The sequence below is a fragment of the Pinus tabuliformis genome, chromosome 9, assembly GCF_031772625.1.
Source record: "Pinus tabuliformis cultivar Carrire ecotype Pingquan chromosome 9, CPIR1, whole genome shotgun sequence".
NCBI lineage: Eukaryota > Viridiplantae > Streptophyta > Pinopsida > Pinales > Pinaceae > Pinus > Pinus tabuliformis.
In genome coordinates this window covers 908,301,413-908,325,293 of record NC_142307.1, presented here as the reverse complement: position 1 = coordinate 908,325,293, position 23,881 = coordinate 908,301,413, and positions in this window count along the sequence as shown.

The following is a 23,881-nucleotide window of genomic DNA, read 5'->3' as shown; positions in this document are numbered from 1 at the left end:
GTTTGCATCTTTGCACACAAAGATAGTAAAAAATATATTTCTTGTGCCAGATTTTCCTATTTTGTCACCAAATGCTTTCATCCAACTTTAGCCAATATTTTCCTCATTTTAATATATAAATAGAGATAATTGTATAAGGATGAATGGTAAATAAAGCATTTTACAAAGAGAAATCATGCCTTTTTCCTGACCCAACATACTCCCCAGCTTACCTTGTTGCATGTCCACATGAAAGCAAGTAGTTTAGATGAAATTTCATTAGGGAATAAGCAGGATATAACTCCTCCTTGTAATTCCTAAAGATATTTTTCAGCTTAAGGACAGCGAAAGCCTGGGTTACCTCTTGATCCTTCAAGTTAAAGTCATTGCAATATTGATCAGGAGGATACCATATGATTAGGGGTCTATAACGACATCCTATCCAATCAGGCCCTATCATTAAAATCTTATTATTATATTTATAGAAATGAGAAGAGGCAGCTTTGAAGTTTCGATATCCAAATGGCTCTCGATTTCTCACAGTGTTACTAGAGACTTCCCACCTATATCTTGAAGAAGACAAGGCTTCTTCTTTAATGTCCTGGAAATATTCCTTTTTGGCCTGAATGATATCGATATAGAGTTGACTCAACTTGCCTACAACACCAGCTCATCACATAAACTGCTTATACTTGACAGATAGGAGTAATGGATGTGTAGGCTTCCCTCTGACCCATAGGTCAATGCCATACTCATGTTTTCTGAAAGTGTTTTGAGCCTTGGCCCACTTGAGTTGGTTGGTAGAAAATGAGAGGAATGCCTAAAATTGGATGTCTCCCATAAAAGGGCTAGGGTGGCTATCCCTGTCATCTTCTAAAAATAAATTATGCATATAGAGTTCACAGAGGAGGCGCTAAACCTTCTCATCATGCTCTCTACAACATTTGATAAAATCAAGAGTAGTTTTGATCTCTACCAGTTTTCTAGTCTTAGCAGCCTTGAATTTTAATAGGAGGTATCTTTCCATGAGAAATAAGGCATAATTTGTGGCAGGGGATCGGTAGGATAGGGTGTCTTCATAAAGAGAGAAAACGATCTCCATTTTCTCTCTAGATTTTTGTAATTGACGCTTTAATATTTCGACCTTCTTTTGATAAGACTTATATTGAGAAAAGGTCTCATCTTCGGTCATGGTATGTGCTTCAAACTTCTTCCTTAACCCTTGATTTTCATGTAGAGGAACCACATTTTCCTTGTGTTGAGCCAGTTCCTGTTGAACTGTCAGTAGCTCATTCTGCAATTTCTTGATGACGACCGCTCTTAACAAGGGAGTGTAAAGGGGTGTCTCATAGCTTTGGGCCTCTCCATTATGGGTGTCCATAGGGTTTTTCTGCACAACAGCTTTAGATGCTTCTTGAATTATATAATCAACTTGAACATCTTCTTCAACATCTGTTTGGACAACAATATCCACAATGGGGTGGTCCGTTTGGGTTCCTTGCGAAAAGATACAAGGGTCCTCAGTTTGCATGGCAGTGTCTTCTATCATACCTGGCTCAGTCTAGGTTTCTTTTGGATAGACCACAAGAAACTCTGTTTGAGTCTCAGCATCCTTCTTAGAACATTGTTCTTTTTTCGTTCCTTCAGTTTCCATTTCCACTTTCAATTTCTTAGCTTTGGTTTCCCCTTTTAACCAATGTTTCATCTTCCTGACTACTTGCTTCTATTTTCTATAATTTCTAAGCATATTTCTAAGCCTATATCTGTAGGACTTATTTACTCTAGGACTTCCATATGACTGTGGGTTAGCTACGTTATCGTATGGTTCTTGTACATGTTGTACTATGTTAGCATCAATGATGTTTTCAATTGGAATTGTGTCTCCTGGTGGAGTTTCTCCTTCTAGCTCGTCATTATTATGTATTTCTTTTTCAGGAGATCCCAATGCATTGGTATCTCCTGAACAATTATCATTCTCTAGATTGTCTCCTGAGTAGGCCTCATCCTTAGGGGACTTCAAAAAGGGAGCCTCACCTGGTTGATTAGCATATCCTAGGTTTTCATCTTCAAGGTTTCCTTCAACTGGGGGGTCCACTGGACCGGTGCCCACTATCCGAGTTTCTTCTCTGCTAGATTCCCCTTTATGTACCTTGGCTTCGAGGGTTGTTTCCATAAAAGGAATTGATTCCCTCTATTCCTCCATGGCATTAGTAAATGTATGGGTTTTCTCATGACCAGGGCTATTAGCTAGGGTAGACCCATCAGGGGTAAAATTTTATTTTTCAATGCTCCCTAGTTGTTCTCTACCTTCAGCAAACATTCCCATGTTTTCCAATACTCTAGCCACTTCCTCCTCATATCCTTGCAAAGGGGGATTTTGTAGACTAGGAGGTGGTGTGTAGGATGTTTTGTCTTCTTCTACTTGGATTGGGATGCAGGGCTGGGATTTCACTCACACAGAGTGCCTACGCTTTGATGGTTCTAAGGGTGTAGAGGAATTATTTCTCTTTAGTGTTCTTCTTGGGCCTAGGGTTCTTGGCCCTTGCTACTCTGTTACCACATTTTTCAAAGGTGGAGCCAAGGTAGGATTCATGATATTGTCCCATGCTAATTTCTGTTGGGTCAATCCATTTGTGATAATTAATGTAATTAACCCATGATGACTGACTACACTATGTGGGTCTTTAGCTATCCTTACTCATTGGGTGACATCATGTAATAGGGAATTAAGATAATACGATAAATTAACTAAATTATTTGTTTTAAAATGGCTGGAAGTTTCAGTTGTCAAGGATTTACCACATCGTGTCAGCCGTCCCATGTAATGTATCTTTGGATGATGACTGCCAGTTCTTGCCACGACTACTGCAACGCTGAAGGATGAATTCCTTTCCCTATCCTTACCAACCGCTCGCCCAAATCTTAGAATAGTTCAATTGTACTGTATAAAAGGATGTCTTTATATGTCCATTTCGTCCCCTCTGTCGAAATTCCAGTGATGTCAGCTAGGACTTCTTCAGAAACCATCATGCTTATGCCTTTTACCATTGTGCTATCTTTCTGCAGATTCTGCAGAGATTCTCGCGTTAGCTCCTCATGAAATCCCTGCAATCTGTTTAAATACTGCAACTAGCAAACGTGTTTGAGGATTACAAAAGCTTGATCTGATACCAATAGCACTACAGGTTCACTCCGGATAGCTCTTCTGCCCATGGCTGCTGCACCTAAGGCTGATTCAGCTATATAGAATTGTGTTTTACCCCTATAATTCAGAACAACAACAATGTATGTTACAACAACTAATAGGGAAATTACACTGTTTGGACAATTATTACCATATTTAGTTTAGTCATTCATCCTGTCATCCATAATTAATATAGGATCGTAAGTTCACATGCCCTCCATATTGGTTTTCATTCTTCTTCCAATAAAAAATTCCTGTTAATTATTACACATTCATACTCATCATGCAGTTCGTACTCCAGAGGTAATTCGAATGATTGTCAAACAGTTATCCATAACTATGACACGTGCCATGCATACATAGGCCATCCCCCCTCTGAAGAAAAAAATGGTCTCCATGTGAATTGGTCAAATCAAATAGAAACAACAATTTTTAATTCATTATGTCAAATATCTTCACTGTGAGCGATATTAATTACATCAACATAATCGGCGATATGTGTTTAATGGCTATAATTTAATGATTGGACATATAGAATATAATGAATATAGATTAAAGTCACCATGCTATTCAGCTTGTAAAATTGCTGCCCAAATGGAAATTCTCTTTTAGAAACAAATCCATAGGTGATAAGAGCTAAATGGCATATGGCAATATAAGGTGATACTCCAATACCAAAAGCAGAGCCACTGCTACGAGCAGGCATTCATAGCCTCAACATGGTTGCTTTTTCATCCCCCAAATGAGCGAGTGTCCTTCTTACAGTTAATTTTTATTTTCTTTTTCAAAAAGAGGCCACTATGCTGGCATGGTGACCAGATAACCATAATGCCACTCACTAGGGTGAAACAAAATGATCAGGATGGCTCGTGATGAGACCCACTGTTCTTCTGACATGTTAGTCATCAAGAAGGTCATTACCTTGGTTTGGTGGCCAAATTGGAATGTCACTTGTTACATCCTTATGATCATGGTAGGTTGCCTCGTAATGAGACCCCCTATCCTCTTTAGACAATGTTTTAATAATTTCCATATTTTACCATTTCCATTTTTCTTTTGCAATTCTTATTGTAAAAAGAGGAAGGCTCAGTTGCTTCTTAAGAGTCAGGGATGGTGTAAGAAGTAAAAATATGCCAATTAAAGTGTTATAATCTTATTCCTTTATCATTATATCAATGAGTTTTATCCATTTCGGAGTATAAACATAAACCAACATGGGTTAAGAATAATGAATCATTTCATGATGTGTCCAAAAGAAAAGATGTTTAGGCAGTCATTCTAAAGATACACCGTATTAGCTTATGAATAAAGATAACCATCAAAAGGCTTTAGAAGTCATAATGATATTATTATTACCATTTTTCCTTAGAAGAGGCACAAATCGATTCAAATGGTGCTTTTTTGCAATACAAAAGAAGAAGAGAGGATGGCATAATGATCAAAAAAATGAGGAAAATTCACAATTTATCTTCTTAAAAGGGTGGTTTTCAATCGATTAAATGACAATCGTTCAAGCGTTTGCATAGCGAAATCAAGAGAAACAAAAAGTGTTGTTCACTCAAGTGAATGATAGTCGTTCAATTGTTCGAACAACGAAATGAAAATAAAAACGAAATATGTTGTTCAATCAATTGAACGACAGTCGTTCAATTGTTTGAACAGTGAAAATAAATGAAGACAAATTATGTTGTTAAATCAATTGAATGACATTCATTCAATGGTTTGAACAACAACAAAAAAATGAAAACAAATTGTGTTGTTCCATCAATTGAATGACAGACGTTCAATAGTTTGAACAACGAAAAAAATGAAAACAAATTATGTTGTTCAATCAATTGAACAACAGACGTTCAATAGTTTGAACAAAGAAAAAAATGAAAATGAATTGTGTTGTTCACTCAATTGAACGACAAACATTGAATTGTTTGAACAACAAAGAACAGAAAAAGAAGAAAATGTGATGTTCAATTGTTTGAACAACGAAAAGCAAACAGAGGAAAATGTGTTATTTAATCAATTGAACGGCAGATGTTCAATTGTTTGAGCAATAAAAAGAAGCAAATAAAAGAGGAAAAAAGCTTCCAAACTTTGTGAAACTTCCTAAAAAAAACCATATTTACATGGTAATGCCTAAAAAGGGCATGTACATTATTTACAATTTCTCAAGCAATTTCAATTTTTTGAAGGAAAAGCTTCTGGGTCCTCATTCCCCGCAGCTAGAATTTGCATGTAGGGGTCCTCGCGTACCCATTCGCAGAAAGAATCCTTGGTAAGCAGTTTATGATAGAGGCGCATTCGATGCCCTTTTACCTTAAAAGAATGGTCTGATCCATTGATGTTAGTCAAGGTAAGAGTACCATTACTATGCACTTCTTGAATCTCATAAGGGCCGACCTATCTTGTTTGCAACTTGCCCGAGAAGTCCTGGAATCTAGAATTGCATAGAAGTGCCCAATCCCCTTTTTGAAATGTTTTCTTCCTGATAGGCTACCATGCCATTTTTCCCTTTGCTGGTGAATTATTGCAGTTCATTGCAAAGCAAGCAGTCGAGCCTCATCTAGTTCATTGATTTGCTGAAGATGCTTGGTTTGGGCTTCTATTAAATCCAGCCCCACTTCCTGGGCTGTTCTTAGAGTCTTTATTTCGAATTCGATTGGAAAAATTGGTTCCTTACCAAACACAAGCCGGTATGGAGAGTATCCAGTAGTATTCCTCCAAGTCATACGATAGGACCACAAAGCCTCTAGTAGCCTAACAGCCCAATATCGCCAGTGTGTTGAGAATGTCTTGGTCAGAATCACTTCTATAACCTTATTGGTGCTTCCTACTTGCCCATTCACCTACGGGTGATACAGAGAAGTGATGCTATGCATAATATGATGGTTTCTGAGAGTGGTAGTAATCTTGTTCCCTATGAATTTCTCTCCCCCATCTGCGATCACTTCTCTCAGTAATCCATACCACAAAAATAGCCCAAAAAGGAAGTTAATCACTGCTTCCTTTGTGGATCTTCATAAATCTACTATTTCCACCCATTTTTTCATATAATTCGTGGCTACCAGTATGTAGACCTTCTAATTGGATGGCGGATGGAATGAACCTACGAAGTCTAATGCCCAACATTCGAAGGGCCCTATGACTAATTAGGGCTACAGAGGAATTTCATCAGATTGGCTAGGTCAGCCCATCTTTTGGCAACTATGGCAGGCTTGGGCATATTTTTTAGAATCCTTAAAAATAGTGGGCCAATAATAACCCATTTGTAATACCTTATGTCAAGTCCTTCAATCTGTGAAATGTCCCCCGCAGGGCTCCTCATGGAAAATGTTCAGAATTTCATGGATCTCATCCTCGCATATGCATCTGCATATACACATGTCGACCCCCATATGAAAAATATATCTGCCTATCCAAGAGAACCAGGCACTACGCTGAATGATCAATTTTGTTTCTCTTGTCGTCAAATGTTTAGGTAGCTTCCCTACTGCCAGATAATTTTCCACATTTCGTACCCTGGCATCTTGACTGCCACAAAAAACATGTGTTCATCCAGAAAGTGGTCATTTACTACCAGTGGATCATTCACCTTCAGGATTCGAGATAGAAAATCGGCAACTGGGTTTTCCTTCCCGGATGATCTTTAATGGTAATGTCGAACTTTTGCAAAAGAAATCACCATCGTGTTACTCGACCATTTGTGATCGATTTATTAGCTAAATATTGAATGACATAGTGAGCAGTGTACAAAATGACTTGGTAGCTAGTTATATAGTGTCTAAATTTGTTTATTGCATAAATAACCACTAATAATTTTTTTTTCTGTCACTATATAATTAAGTTCTAGAGAAGTGAGATTTTTGCTAATGTAATATATAACATAAGGTTTCTTATCCTCCTCCTGGCTGAGGATAGCACCTATGGCTACATCTGATGCGTCTGTGGAGATGTGGAAAGGCAACTCCCAGTTTGGTCCATGTAATACCAGTGCTATTGAGACTAGTTCCTTTAATCCTACAAACGCTATGTCACACTTGTCAGACCAAATAAAATCAACATTTCCAATTAGGGCATATAAGGGTGTAGCAATCTCTGATTTTTTTTTAATAAACCTATGATAGCAACCTACATATCCTAGGAAGTTACATACGTCTTTTTGAGTGCATGGGGTAGGCAGTAAAATAATTACCTGTATTTTTGCTGGATCAACCTGTATTCCTGCTCTAGAGATATAATGTCCCAGGATCACACCCTCAGTCATCATCAAGTGACACTTGACATTACTACATCGTTCTAAGACCTTTTCTAGTGTTTGTAATGCTTGATCGAAGTCATCCCCATATGAAGTAAAGTCATCCATATATACCTCAAGTCCTTCTTTTATTAGATCAGCAAATGCTAAGTATAGCTCTCTGGAATGTGGTTGGGGAATTACACAAGACAAATGGCAATACCCTGTATGCGAATGTGCCCTAAGGGCATGTGAAGATTTTTTTATCCTGGTCTTCAGGGGCAATCTAAATTTTATTATAGCCACTGAAATCATCTAAAAAGGAGAAGAAATCCTTCCTTGCCAATGTATCGAGGACATAATCAATGAATGGGAGGGGGAAGTGATCTTTCTGTGTTGCCTTGTTCAGCTCTCGATAGTCTACACAAATACACCACTTCCCATTTTTCTTAGGGACAAACACCAATGGAGAGAACAATTTACTATCCGAGATAGGATAAATAGAATTTGCATCTAGTAACTTCTATAATTCCTCCTTCATGATGTCCTTAAGGTGTGGGTTCAACCTCCGTTGAGGCTATCGGATGGGTTGAGAGCCCTTCTCTGTATAGATGTGGTGTGTAAATAGTTGTGGGTCTATCCCTTTCATATCAGGATAATCCCAGGAAAAATCCCCTTTATTTTTCTATAAGACCTGGATAACATTCTGCTGATGTTTGTTATCCATATTGTCATTGATATTTGGAACTTAGCCTGGCTTGATCTCAATGGGTTTTCTATTATGAACAACATTCATTTGAATATGCTGGTCATTTGTATCCTTTAGGGGATCTTCCATGGCTTCATTATAAAAGATTTCTTTCAACATCTGACACTGTACATTACTCATAGTAGCTGGCTGATTTATAAAATTATTGATAATGTCATATTCAGTTTGACCTTTAAATTCTAGTGTCTTCGCTACTATGAGTGGCCAACGAATGCTCTCTTCCAGGTACGCTAGTGGCTACTTACATATTTTTACAATGGGAAAACTTGGTCTGATAGGAGGATATAACACCAGGTTTTTTAAAGCATGCCCCTTCGTAATAATCATCTTACCTTCTCGACAGCCAATGTATGCATCAACTGTTGCTAGCCGAGGTCGGCCCAGAATTAGAGGATGCTCATCCAACCGACTCCTTGGGTTTATAACCAAGAAATCTATTAGATATTCCCATGAGTCAATAGAAATTGTGATATCTTGTAAAGTCCCTTCTGGTCTTACCACCGATTGTTTAGCAAGTTCTAATAAAGTGGTGGTTGGTTCCAAGGTTGTAATACCAATTGCTTGACAAGTTTCTATTTGTTAATATGTTAATGGTGGTTCCTAGACCAACTAGTGTATTTGGAAAAGAGCAGCCATATATATGGATTATTACTATGAGGTTTCCAGGATCTTCATACTTTATTGGAGTTTCCTCTCCCAAGAGTAAATCAGATAAGGTTCCTAAAACATGGATAGTGGGTGATGTTTTTACCTTCCTATCAGGCTTCCTTCATTATTTAATTGATTTGGCATAGATGGGAATGTCTTGAATGGCTTGGAGGAGAGGGATCTTAATACACAAATATTTTAGTTCCCTTGCAAGATCGAAATCAAGGTAGGCGATTGGCTTAGGTATCGTTAGTATTTTAGGGAATGAAGGAGAAGTGATTATAAGTTTTTCATGGTCATCATGCTGATCTTTCACTTCCCCTTGCTTTGGTTCAATATTATCTAAAGTTGATGGAATATGTATAGGTGGGGTTACATTTTCAATTGAAGGTTGGTCCTTGTTTTCCTCAGGGGTAATGGCATGCCTTGACCTCAATCTGAGCTCATTACATTCTTTCTACTCAATCTCATACTCTGGGTTTTCAATAATCTGTACCAACTCGACAGGTCTGTTATTAGGATTCAGGTTTGGCTAGGCTGGAAACTATGGCTGCAGAAGGGGTTGAGAATTCTTTTGTAATGTATAGGGAGCTGATAGTTCGGGTTAAGGCTGACGGCTCATCCCCATATGTACATTGGATATACCTAGAGGTCACTACCAATTTGTAGACCAGTTCGGATTTTGAGAGGTGGAGGCAAGCCACTAGGATTCATATGGATTGCCTTGCCAAACAGGAAAAAAGGGAGAATTCGGCTGGTCATTTCCTAGAAAAGATTGTGTTGGCCAAGATGTCATAGGGAATGGTGGGATCTGCCAATTTGGGTAGGACGATTGGCCTTGCCAGGCTGCCTCAAGGTTTTGTTGTTGATTAAACTGCGAGGTGTTGACTGATAAAAGGTGCCTTTTCAACTCCTAATTATCTTCACATTAATTATCAATCTGAGAAAGTCTTTCTATTTCAAGAGTGTACACAGTATGTGGCAGCTATTTAACTCAGAGAGTAATGCTTCTAAATTGCAGTATAGATCTTTTAAATAAAAGAGTAAATGGATGCAACAAGTAATTTCTAATTTTAGTTAAAAGAAAACTCAATCCTTTAATGAAATTAAATCCTACAATAATTCAGGTAATGACAACATGCAATTCAAGTAATAGTAGTATCAGTTAAGAGTACAACAGTGATAACTCTTCTCTTAGAATCTGATTTAATTCAAATAAAACGTACTACTCTGTAAGACAACGATGATAACAACCTAACAATAGTAGTTAATACCCATTACAGTTGAATACATCGAGTAGGATATTTATCTAGGAAACTCAATCCAAAGCAAAAGGAAACTAATTAAACAATAATGTTGTAAATTATATAAAACAGAGCTATTCTATCAACGCAAAGGAATAAGGAACAACAACAAAATAAAATAGTAGAAAGCAATAATACTATCAAACTTTCACACTTGCAATAATTGAAAATATATGACACAGGTGAAGCAGCTAATTCCACCAGAAGCCAAAACCTTAGCTGCCAGCGTACACTACTAGTTACTTTAGATAAATGAAAAGGAACAACAACTCCTCTTATGTATTAATCATGAAAGTGTATTACAAAGTATTTGCGTTCTTCAATACAAAAAAATTATGTAATTAAGAATTACAATAATAATAACAACAGTCGTCCCCCTTTCTACTTACAATTGTTTCCTTTTATAATGAAAATGGGTAAAAAGATAAATAGTAAAAGCGATCCCTCAGGATCTCTCAATCCCAGGGGATTCGCGCAATTTTATAACTTCAGACACCTTTCCCTTCTTGTGCTGATCCTTCTGATTTTTTTGGCCTTATCTGTAATTGCTGCGCTCCTTCCTTAGCTTGCTTCTTTTTCATTGTTCCTTAGTTAGGGAACAACAGTTCTCCCTTTTCGTACTTTCCTGCATAAAGAAGGATAATAATTAGCCAAAGCATAACTGCAAATAATTTATGTATTTCTTACCATAATTTGTTAATAGATTAGAGCATTGAGAGATAGAAAGGATGAGAATAAAGGAAAAGGATAATAAGTTAATAGTAAATGCATACCTTTTCCATGACCCAACATACTCCCCTGCTTGCCCTTTTTCATGTCCTCATGAAAACCATATAGTTCGTATGCAGAGTAGTCAAGGAATAAGTTGGAGAAAGAATGTCGTAAAGCGGTCTGAAACCATGATTCTTAGCCAAGATTTCAAAGATGTGCCATGTCTGTCCTTCATGCAGTTCATATATAGCCTTGTACCCCTCATCAGGATACCAAATAATAAGGCTGTGGAACCTACAACCTTCCTAATAAGGACCTTCCCTTAAGATGAGATTACTATAAGTGACAAAGTGTTCTACAGCCAATTTAAATTTTTTATAATTAAATGGCTCTCTATTTTGTACATTGTTATTGGAAACTATCCATCTGAACTTGGCTGTGGCCAAGGAGCTTTCCTGAATGGAGAGGAAATACTCTACTCTGTTTTGGAAAATTTCTTTTTGAGTAGGCCCCAAAGTTTTGATTACTCCTTCCCTCTTCATCAAACTTTTGTGATTGGCCAGCCTTTGTAACGGGTGTTTTGGTTCACCTCTAACCCAAAGGTCTAGTCCATTTTCCTGCCTCTAGAATGTGTTATGAGCCTTGAACCATTTTAGTTGGTTAATAGCAAATGAAATAAAAGCTTGAAATTGTACATCTCCCGTAAAAGAACTGGGGTTCTTTTCAGTTTCTTCCTCTAATACAAAATTGTGTAAAAAAAATTGACATAGCAACCTTAGAAATTTTACCCGATGATGTTTGCAACAATTTATAAAATCCTCAATTGTTTTCAACTCTATCGGCTTTCTAGCTTTGACAGCTTTGATCTTCAACTATAAGTATCTTCCCATCAAAAATAGGGCATAATTATTGATAGGAGATCTGCATGCAAAAATGTCAGTATATAATGAGCAAATAGTATCCATTTGACTCCTGACCTTTTCTAATCTGAGCTTCATTTTCTTAGTCCTCTCTTCTGTCTTTTGGTATTTATCAAATGCCTCACTTTCTGAGATGTTCGTGTCCTGAAGCTGCCTTTGCAGTTCCTGGTATTTTTGTTGGGAGACTGTTTCTAGCTCAAGGCGTTCTATGGTAAGTCGAGCCTGGATTAAATCTTCTTGAAGATTCACTATACTAGGGTCATTGCTCATCATGATATCTTTGGCTTGGGTATTTGTCTGTGTACTCCTGCTATGAGAATGGATGTTGATTATCTGTGTTTCTTTGCTATCGAAGGACCAAACCTCTGTCTGGGTAGATGTGATGTAGGAGGGTGCCATTTCTATCTAAATGGCTAAGTCATGAGAAAGTATAGCCTCTATTTGGGTTGTTGTTTCTGCAAAAATTGCATGCTATTCCATAATAGGTTTAGTGAGTATGGGCTCAGTTTGAGTCCCCATAGCTTCTGTTTTTTTCAATTCAGTTCGGATGGCTACATTTATTGTTTATGGGGTTTTGTTTGGGACTTTCCCTACTGATAACTCCCTTATTTTTTGTTTCAGCCTCTTCACTATTTTCTACATCTTCCGCTATTCCTTCCGGAGCTTTTTAATTGTGGCTCTATTCTTTTTAGGGGGAGTGAGTGTTTTGCTGGTCGTTTCTACTCCTAACAAGCCTGGTTGCTTGCCTTGACTCTGCTCTAAAAGAACTATGTCCCCAGATTGATTGTCATCTTCTTGGTCTATCTCCATGTCCTTTGTTTGGTCTATATTTTATATATTTAGGTCTACCTAGTTGGGTTCTTCTGGAGGTATATTGCCAGGTTGGCCCATCTCTTCCTGAGTGACTTCTGCTCTTGTTTCTGCTTCACAGATTACATTTTTTTGCTATGCTTTTGTTGTGGCTATAGTTTTCTTCCGATTGGGTTGCTCCAATGTTAAAGTTGAGCGGGCTTTCGGGCTATATAAATTCATTCATATTGGCCAAAATCTGGGCCAATTCAATATCATGCAGTAAGTCTTGTGGGGGACTTGTATTTGGTGTTGAGGGGAGTTCTGTTTCATTTCTTTCCTCTTCACTAGAGTGCTCTGTTTCCTCCTCAAGTTCTGACTCCAGGTCATCCCATCCTTCCAACTGTAAATATTGCTCATTTTCTGGACTAGATAGTTCTATGGGCTGGCTGCTACTACCCTAGGGATTTTCAGCTATTCCCAAGCTTGTCCTTACTCTGGCAGAGTGTTTGCGTTTTTGTGGAATGTTTGTTGTGCAGGTAGTCCTTTTCCTTTTTGGAACAGGGTTAGGAGCAAGTAAAGCTAACCCCCCTTCTATGGAAAATATTAATTCTTCCCAAATTGTTTACTGTTGGGAGAGGTTGTAGCTAACTATCAGCCTAATTAAACAATGATGACTTACAACTATTTCTATGTGTCGGGATTTCCTTATTCTTTCAGCAGAATCATGCAGTAAGAAATTCAAATATGCAGGTAGATTTACTGAACATTTTTGTTTCAAAACTGCTAATAGTTTAAGTTGACACGGCCTTACCACGTCTTTGCGCCCGTCACATGTAATGAAATTTTGAACAACTCTAGCTAGTTCTTCCCATGGTTCTCCAAGGGATGATGGTTGAAATCCGTTTTCTTTTATGATTAGCTCTTGCCCTTCATCTTTAAAGGTTTCAATCGCATCCTACAGCTTCAGTTATTTATTCGTCCACATGGGTCCTTCAGTTGGTAATCTAGAAATGTTTGCAATCATAGCATTTGAGATTGTGATTTGTCTGCCCCTCACCATAGACTGGTCGTTCAGGACATTCTGCGGGAATTCTATGGCGATTGTTTCGTTGGGTTGTTGAAATCATGTGAAATATGCTACCCTCCCAGCTCGAACTATAATTTCTCTGGCGGCATCAGAAACAACTAGTATCAGTGGCTCCCTGTGCACTGTTCTTCCCCCCATATTGCCTGAATTCTACACATTGTAAGTTAGCATAGGTAAGAAAGCAATAGATAGAGCCATCGATGGAACAACAAGTTGTTATGATTGTTATATCAGACGATATTTTTCAGCATAAATACCATTAAAGACTTGCTATTATGGAATGTCATATAGTTTGGCATAACCAAATAAAGGACTGACATGCGTGCATAATTACTTTGGGAGTCACCCTTGCCCCCCTTTGAAATGATAGGTCACCTTCGACTGAGTGAATGAAAGAAAATCATGCTGGTGCCAATGTTCAAGGATGATGGGAGTGGTAAGGTATGCCTATTTATGAAAGGATCGCAAGAGATATTGGAGTGCTGAAATAAATGCATATATGATATTTTCAATTAGTGAGGAGATGTTATGAGGTGATTTCGAAAAGGGAAAAAGGACATTTGACACAAAAAATATACTTTACCACCATCATTCCACTTAAAGCTTATTATGATTGATTGTTTTATAATATATCCATGCATAAAGGTTCAACATAAATTGGGAACATAATCGATCTGTAGTAAAGATACAAAATAAGGAAAGGGACTTATAATAGCTATTGATGTTGGAAATATGACTTCAATACCATCAATAGAGCTTCTATTTCCTGCAAGCATCTACAGCCTCGACAGAGTTGCTTTCTAACCCTTTGTAGCCATGGTCCTTTATGTAAAATAAGGAAAGTTCATTATGCTATCAGAGTGGAGACTAATGTGCTAGCTTGGGGACCAGATGAACACATTGTTGTTCACTAGGAAGGAGCAAAAGGTGGGTAGGCTGGCTTGTGATGAGACCTCCAATTCCAAGGAATTTTTATTTCTTGATTCATCCCTTGGATCATATCCCTGGTGTGGTGGCCATAGTGGGAATGCCACTTTGCTGCTTCCTCATGATCATGGTAGGTTGGCTCGTGATGAGACCCCCTATCCTCCATCTGTAACAAAATCATACAATTGTTAGTAAACATATGTATATATATATATATATATATATATATATATATATATAGATAAATAGATATATATATATATATATATATATATATATATATATATATATATATATATATATATGTATGTATATATATATATATATGTATATCTATATAGATATATATATATATATATATATATATATATATATATATATATATATATATATATATATATATATGTATGTATATATATATATATATGTATATATATATATATATATGTTATATATATATATATATATATATTATATATATATATATATATATATATATTATTTTATTTTAGAACAACACTTGCTATTTATACATAGAGGGTGGTTCAACACTCCTTAGGAGTAGGAATGGTGCAATAAGTCTAAACATATCAAATAGAAGAAAGTATGCCCTTAACCTTATTTGATGATTATGAACAAAGGGAGTTATAGGGTTTAGGGAAGAACCAACATGGTACAAGTAATCAACCACTTTGATTTATAATGGAAATGAGGACAGTGAAGTGATATAGATGGTTGTTTCCTTTCTTTTTCAATCAATACAAAGCAATCTTGTTTAAAGATGATAATATTAAATACTTGCCTGTTCTAGTAATCCTCAGATTTGTATCCCTTCATATATATTTGTACCCTTATGCTTGATAGAGGGTCATAAAAAGTGAAATAATATTCACAAAGTGCTTATTTCCTAAAGAAAACCTCACACAAAGAGTGTTGTTCCTTGTAGGGAACAACAAGAAAAGACACACAAAAAGGTGATGTCCCTTAGAGGGAATAGCGGCTATTCCCTATAAAGGACAGCGAATGAAACATACAAGTGGATGGTGTTGTTCCATGTCGGGAACAACAAAATGATAGATACATGATAGTGTTGTTCCTTATAGGGAAAAATAGTTCTTCCTTAGGAGGAATAGCAAGAAGAAAAATTGCACACCGAAATTGTTGTTCCTTAGAGGGAACAATAGTTGTTCCTTAGAGGGAACAGCAGCTGTTCCTTATAAGGAACAACGAAAAGAGAAAAATAATTAGATGTGAAATTTCTGTTCCCTATAGGGACAAATAGCGATTCCTTAAAGCGAACGGCTATTGTTCCTTAGATGGATCAGCGAAAAGATAGATGCAAATGAAACTGATGGTCTTTAGAGGGAACAACGACTATTCCTTATATGGAACAACAATTGTTCCTTAAAGGGAACAATGAGAAGACAAGTCCAAATGAAACTATTGTTCCTTAGAGGGAACAATAGCTGTTCCTTAGAGGGAACAGTGAGAAAATAAATCCAAATGAAACTCTTGTTCCTTAGAGGGAACAACAAAAATAATATACACAAAATTGTTGTTCCTTAAAGGGAACAACAGCTATTCCTTAAATAGAATAGCGAGGAAAAAAATACATACGGTATTACTGTTCCTTAGAGGGAACAATAGTTGTTCCTCAGAGGGAATAACAACTATTCCTTAGAGGGAACAACAATTGTTCCTTAAAGGGAACAACGAGAAAACGAATCCATATGAAATTGTTGTTCCTTAAAGGGAACAACAACTCTTCCTTAGAGGGAACAACAAGAAAACAAATACACATGAAACTGCTATTCCTTAAAGGGAAGAGCAGTTGTTCCTTAATGGAAACAACCACTGTTCCATAAAGGGAAAAACAAAAAGGAAATATACAGTGGGTTGTTGTTCGTTAGAGGGAATGGTGGTTGTTCCTTAGAGGGAACAGTAACTGTTCCTTAAAGGGAATAGCACAAAAACAAATAAACAAGGAACTGTTTTTCCTTAGAGGGAACGACATCTGTTCTTTAGAGGGAACAACAAATGTTCCTTATGGGAACAACACGAAGAAAATCCATAAGATCATTGTTGTTCTTTAGAAGGGACAATAGTTGTTCCTTAAAGGGAACAACTGTTGTTCCTTAGAGGGAAGAACAAAGGAAAAGTAGCAAAAAAAGAGAATTTATATACAATTTATACAAGAAAATTCAATCAAAATAGAAATAAAATTTTATGTACAAATTTCAAAAACAAATGAATTATTCACTGGGTCGATGCTAAGGATGGGCTGCTCTCCTCAGCGAGAATTTGTATGTTAGAATCAACCCGTAATTGTTGGCAAAAGGACTCCCTGGTAAGCAGTTTGTGAGAGAGTCGTACTAGATGTCCATTTGCTTTAAAAGAGTAACCAGACCCATCAATGGTGGGTAATGCGAGGGTGCCATTATCATGCACCTTTTGTATCTTATAAGGTCTTAACCATCTGGTTTGTAGTTTTCCCGAGAAAACCTGGAACGTAGAATCATATAGGAGTGCCCAATCTCCTTCGTCGAAGATTTTCTTTTTGATAAGGGCATCATGCCATTTCACTCTTTTTTGTTGGATCAGTGCAGTGTGCTGAAGAGCTGATAGCCGGATTTCATCCAATTCATTGATTTGATGTAGCTTATTAATCTGTGTTCGCTTAAGTCTAAGCTTATCTCCTGAGCTATCCTCATTGTCTGGATTTCAAATTCAATTGGGAAGATAGGTTCTTTGCCAAACACTAGTTGATATGGGGAATATCCCGTGGTATTTCTCCATGTCATGCGGTATGCCCATAGGGCTTCGAGAAATCGGGTAGCCTAGTCATGTCTATGTGATGCAACTGTCTTTGTGAGTATTGCCTCGATTACCTTATTGGTGCTTTCTACCTGGCCATTTTCCTGTGGATGGCATGGAGTCATAATTCTGTGCATGATATGATGATTCTTTAATGTTGCGGTGATCTTATGGCCTATGAATTGTGGTCCTCCATCGGTAATTACCTCTCTAGGCAAGCCATATCACATGAATAGTTGGAAGAAAAAGTGGATTACAGAGTCCTTTGTTGCCCCTTGTAGTGCCTCTGTCTCCACCCATTTAGTCACATACTCTGTTGCAACTAATATATATGTCCTTTGATTAGCTGATGGGTTTATTGGACCAATGAAACCTAATGCCCATTGCTCAAAAGGTTCAATGACTATCTACGGGTGTAGGGGCATCTCATCAAACTACCCAAGGTGTCCCATTCTTTGGCAACCGTCACATGCCTAGACAAACTTCCTAGCATCTTTAAAAATGGTGGGCCAATAATAGCCCATTTGCAATACCTTGTGACCAGTCTGGTGATCTGCAAAATTTTCACGCAAGGCCCATCTTGGCAAGCCTTCAGGATGTTGAAGATCTTGTCTTCCCTGACACATCTTCTAATGTGCATATCATCCCCTGTATAAAATTAATAGCCTCCGATCCAAGAGAATCACGTGTTGCGTTGTACTATTTGTTTTCTTTCATTAGGCGTCAAGTGATTGGGTAACTTGCCTACTACCAAGTAATTTGCGACATTCGCGTACCATGGTGTTTTCATGGTGACAACAAATAAATGTTCATCAGGAAACTAGTCTTCTACTACTGCGGAGTCATCTGTCTTTGACATTCATGAAAGGAAATCTGCTACTAGATTTTGTTTTCCTAGTCGATCTTTGCTAGTGATATCGAATTCCTGCAAAAGAATCAACCATCTTGTCACTCTTCCATTTGTAACAGGTTTATTAGCTAGATATTTAATAGCAAAGTGATCAATGTATAAAACCACAGGGTATCCTATTATATAATGTCTAAATTTATTGGTAGAATAGATTACAGCTAAAAATTCCTTTTCAGTAACAATATAATTTAATTCAGCAGGAGATAGATTTTTGCTGATATAGTATATTGCATATGGCTTTTTATCTTCCTCCTAGTTGAGAACTTCTCTAATGGCTGTGTTTGAGGCATTGGATGAAATCTGGAATGGTAAATCCCAGTTTGGGCCCCGTAATACTGGGGCTGTTGATACAAGCCATTTTAAATCTTCAAAAGCACTGTCACATTTATCAATCCAAATGAAATCAATTTTTTTGTTAATGCATATAGTGGTGCAGCAATTTGAGAAAAAATATTTATAAATCTTCTATAATAGCTAGAAAATCCCAACAAACTACGTACCTTAGTTTGTTTGGAAGGTGTAGGTATTAAAAGAATTATCTGAATTTTTGTTAGATCTACCTGGATTCCAGCTACTGAGATATAGTGACCCAAGATGAGGCCCTTGGTCATCATCATGTGGCATTTTTCGTGCCTTAAACAGAGTCTGGTGGCAATGCATCTTTGCAGAACATTCTCTAATGTTTGTAACGCTGGCTCAAAGTCGTCTCCATAAGGTGTAAAGTCATCCATGTACACCTTGAGCCCTTCATTTATCAGAGATGAAAAAATGTTGAGTATAGCCCTCTGGAATGTGGCAGGTGCATTGCATAGCACAAAAGGTAAGGTCCTATAAGAAAATGTTCCCTAAGGGAAGGTATAGGTAGTCTTGTCCTGATCTTCAGGGGCAATCTGAATTTGATTGTTTCCACTGAAGCCATCTAGGAAAGAGAAGAATTTTTTTCCTCCTAATGTGTCCAGGACCTGGTCAATGAATGGAAGGGGAAAATGGTCTTTTTGGGTTGCTTTATTAAGCTCTCTATAGTCAACACATATACGACACTTTCCATTCTTTTTAGGCACCACTACTAAAGGAGAGACCCATTTGCTGATAGATATAGGTTAGATGAAATTTACATCTAACAATTTTCATAGTTCAGCTTTAACAATTTCTTTAAGATGAGGGTTTAACCTCCGTTGAGGTTTTCGAATGGGCCTGTTATCTTTCTCCGTGTAGATGTGGTGCATGCATATTTGGGGATCAATCGCTTTCATGTCCAGGTAATCTATTATGAAACCAGCTCACAAAAAGATAGAAAATATAGTTGAACGCCTTAGAATTCAGCCTCTTTGAGGGAGCAACCTCCTTTACATTACACAAATGAACAATTCTTGGATGATTCAAATGAAAAAACCTCCTTTCTATATATAGGAGTCTAAGAAGTCACAATATAACCTAACCGACCTAACAATAATAATATAAAGCCACAAAAATAACAATAGAGGGATTTTATGGGGCACAATAATAAGAATATGGGCATAGTAGGGGAACAACTATATTAATAAGGTATACAACTACAATAGTAATGGGGAAATCACTAGTATTATAGGGACCTAACATGCCCCTCTCCTTCAAAAAAGTGTTGTCCTCAATGCTTGAGTAGTTCTGGATGCTTCTGTATAAAATTATCATCCGCCCATGTGGAATCTTTAGTAGATAAGTTATTCCACTTGATGAGATACTCCGAAATTGATCGATTTCGTAGCTGTCAAGTTCTTGTTCTATGACTGATTCTGGTTCCAATATAATTTTTCCTTCCTCGTCAAGTTCTAGAAATATTGTTTGAACTGGGAGCTTGTTGCCTATAACCTTCTTTAAACATGAAACATGGAAAACTGGGTGCATTCGAGAAGTTGCAGGAAGCTCCAATTTGTATGCCATAGTACCAATCTTTTGCAACACCTTGTACGGACCATAATACTTTGGTGATAATTTATTATCGTTCTTATCTTGCTTGAGGGACATTTGTTTATATGGTTATAGCCATAGGAATACCCAATCACCTACATCAAAACTTCTTTCACTCCGATGTTAATTTCTCTGTTGTTTCATTCTATTATGTGCCAACACGAGGTTATCTTTTAAGAGTTGGAGGACTTGTTGTTGATGTTCGATGTGATGTTCCACTACTTGAACCTTAGAATTTTCTCTTAAATATGATGTGATGGATGGTGGCTGATATCCATAAAGTTCCATAAATACAATCGTTGTTGTTTCTGTATGGAAGGAAGTGTTATACCACCATTCAGCTAGAAGCACCAATTTGACCCATTGTGTCGGTTTATTAGATACAAAGCAACGAAGATATCCTTCCAAACATTTGTTTACTATCTCAGTTTGCCCATAAAATTGAGGATAATAAGATGAGCTATGAGCTGACTGATTACCAAGACAAGAAAATATTTCTGTCCAAAAATTTCCAGTGAAAATGGGATCTCTGTCACTTACAATAATCTTTGGGTTTCCATGTAGCTTTTGAATTGTTTCCATAAATGCAGTAGAAATTGTACTGGCTTTAAATGGATGTGATAATGCACAAAAGTGTGCATACCTGGTAAGTCTATCAACTACCACCATGATGACACTCTTTCCCTCAAACTTGGGTAAACCTATGATAAAATCCATTGAAACCTCCTCCCAACATTGGCTTGGAATGGATAAAGGTTGTAATAGACTCGGGGTCTTAATTGTTTCAACTTTATTTTGTTGGCAAACCAAACATTACGCCACAAACTTTTTAATATCTGATATAAGGCCATCCCAAAAAAATTCCTTCTTAGCCCTGTGGTAAGTTTTTAAAAATCCAATGTGCCCTCCTAAGGGAGAAGTGTGCAATTCCATAAGAATCTTTTGTTTGAGTTGGGAATTCTTACAGAGGTATACGTGATGTTTGTACCATAACAAATCATTTTTCCAGCTAAATGTATTAGATGTACTAGAATCTTTTTGTAACTTTTGAATAAGTGCCCACACTTCTTCATCATTCTTCCATTCCCCCCTTGCTTCATTTATCCAATCTGGTTGGATAATAGAAATGGCGCACAACAATGCTTCCACATCCTCATCCTTTCTTGAGAGTGCATCTGCCACCACATTTTGACTCCCTTTTTTGTAGATGATTTCAAAGTCATAACCCAACATCTTTGTGACCCACTTTTGTTGCTCTTCATAGGATAATATTTGTTTTAAAAGATATTTAAGGCTATCATGATCTGTTTTTACCTTGAAGTGTCTTCCCATTAGGTAGGGTCGCAATTTCTTAAGTGCATGTAGTATTGCCAACATTTCCTTCTCATAAATAGCTTTGTGTAAAAACCTTCCCTTGATTGGACAACTTTCAAAAGCAATGGGTCTTTCATCTTGCATTAAAACAACACCAATTCCATTTCCTAAAGCATCACATTCCACAATAAAGGTTTTTATGAAGTCCGAAGTATCTAAGACCGGTGCTTGGCACATTGCTTCTTTAAGATGTTCAAAGGCCTTTATTGCTTCTAGAGTCCATGAAAATGCATCTTTCTTCAATAATGTTGTTAGAGGTGCTGCTATTCTCCCATAATTCTTAACAAAGTTGTGATAATACCCTATCAACCCAAGAAATCCTCACAGATGCTTTATGGATGTGGGGATTTTCCATTCCTTAATGGCTTTAATTTTTCTATGGTCTACCTTAACTCCTTCATGAGATACAATATGACCCGGATATTCCACCTCTTGTACTCCAAAGAAACGTTTGGATCTTTTTGCATATAATTGTTTCTCCTCCAATAGTTGTAGCACTCTGTCAACATGTTCAAAATGATCCTTCCAAGGCTTGTTGTAGATTAGTATATCATCAAAAAATACTAACACAAATTTTCTAAGGAAGGGTTTGAAAATGGAATTCATCAAACCTTGAAATGTAGAAGGTGCATCCGTAAGGCCAAAAGGCATGACCAAAAATTCATAATGACCCTCATGAGTTCTAAATGCTGCTTTCAGAAAGTCTTCAGTCTTCATTCTGATTTGATGATATCCTGAATGAAGATCCAACTTGGTGAAGTAAATTGATCCATGCAATTCATCCAGTAATTCATCAATGACCGGAATGGGAAACTTATCTTTAATAGTCAACTTGTTGAGCTCCCTAAAATCCGGACACATGCACCATGATCCATCCTTCTTGTGCACCAATACTACTGGAGCAGAGAAAGAACTTTGACTAGGTTGAATTATACCAGCCTCTAACATTTCTGCAACCATATGTTCAAATTTCACTCTTTTGGGTATAGGGATATCTGTATGGCCTGATGTTTGGAGGAACACTTCCTGGAATTAGATGAATAGCATGATCATGATCATGAATAGGTGGGAGACCTTTGGGAGTCTCAAATACCTCAGAATGATTGTCCAAGACTTTTTGGAGATCTGGAGAAATAGATGATTCTGATGTGGAAACATCTAGTGAACATAATTGTGCAATTACAGCTCTTTGTTCCTTTTTTAGAAGCTTTGTCATACCGTTAGAGCTAACTATCTTTCCCAGTTTCCCTGCAATACCCCTTAATTCAACTTCCTTTCCTTCTGTAGAAAATTTCATGAAAAGTTCTTGAAAATTAAAAGCTATTGTACCCACGGATTGTAGCCATTGGACTCCTAGTACAACATCAACACCTCCCATTGGAATGGAAAGCATTGGGCTAGTCAATACATATTCTCTCATGCAGAGCTTGATATTATGGCACTTTCCAAAGAAATTTATAATTCCTCCATTTGCAACCATCACTTGACACTCTGGTGCTGGATATAGGAAGCAATTCAATTCTTTTTCTATCTTACAATGAATAAAATTGTGGATACTTCCTGAATCAATCAACAGTATTACCTTTTTCTTCCTCCTTTTCTTCTTCCTCTTCACAATCTATGTAGAATAATTTCTTCTCAACACACTTATGAACTTTAGTGTATTTGGTATCACAACTGTAAGAAAGCCCTTTTTCTCTTTTCTCTTCCAATTGTTGCGGTGTCAACCTTATAGGTTGTGGAAGACTATGGGCAACAACACTTCCATCTTTATAGTTGTGAGTGGTATGCTTCCTGGTTGCCATAATTTTGCTTTCCATTTTCTTGCTACCTTGAATGCCTTCTCTAATGAATCAGGTTCCCAAAGGTGAACATCATGTTGGATATTATCCTTTAAAGTCACTATGAACACATCAATCCTATGCTCCTTTGGAATATTTTTTACCCTTATGTTCAATTTTTGGAACTCCTCAATGTGATCCATTATTGAACCCTTTTGTTTGAGACTTATCAATTGACTGAAAAAAGTGTTGCTTTTTGTATCCTCATAATGTGTTGTTAATTCTTCCGTAAAAATTGCCCAAGTGATAATTTGTTTACAAGAGAAAATCCATTGATACGATACAAACTGATTTGGTTCCAGAAATAAGGTTTCAATACATACCTTTTGTGTGTTTTGCACATTATTGAGATCGAAAATTTGCTCCATCTATAATATCCATGTTGTGGGATCCTTGCCATCAAACTTCCTCATATCGATTTTTTGAATATGGTGGGTATTCGGTCC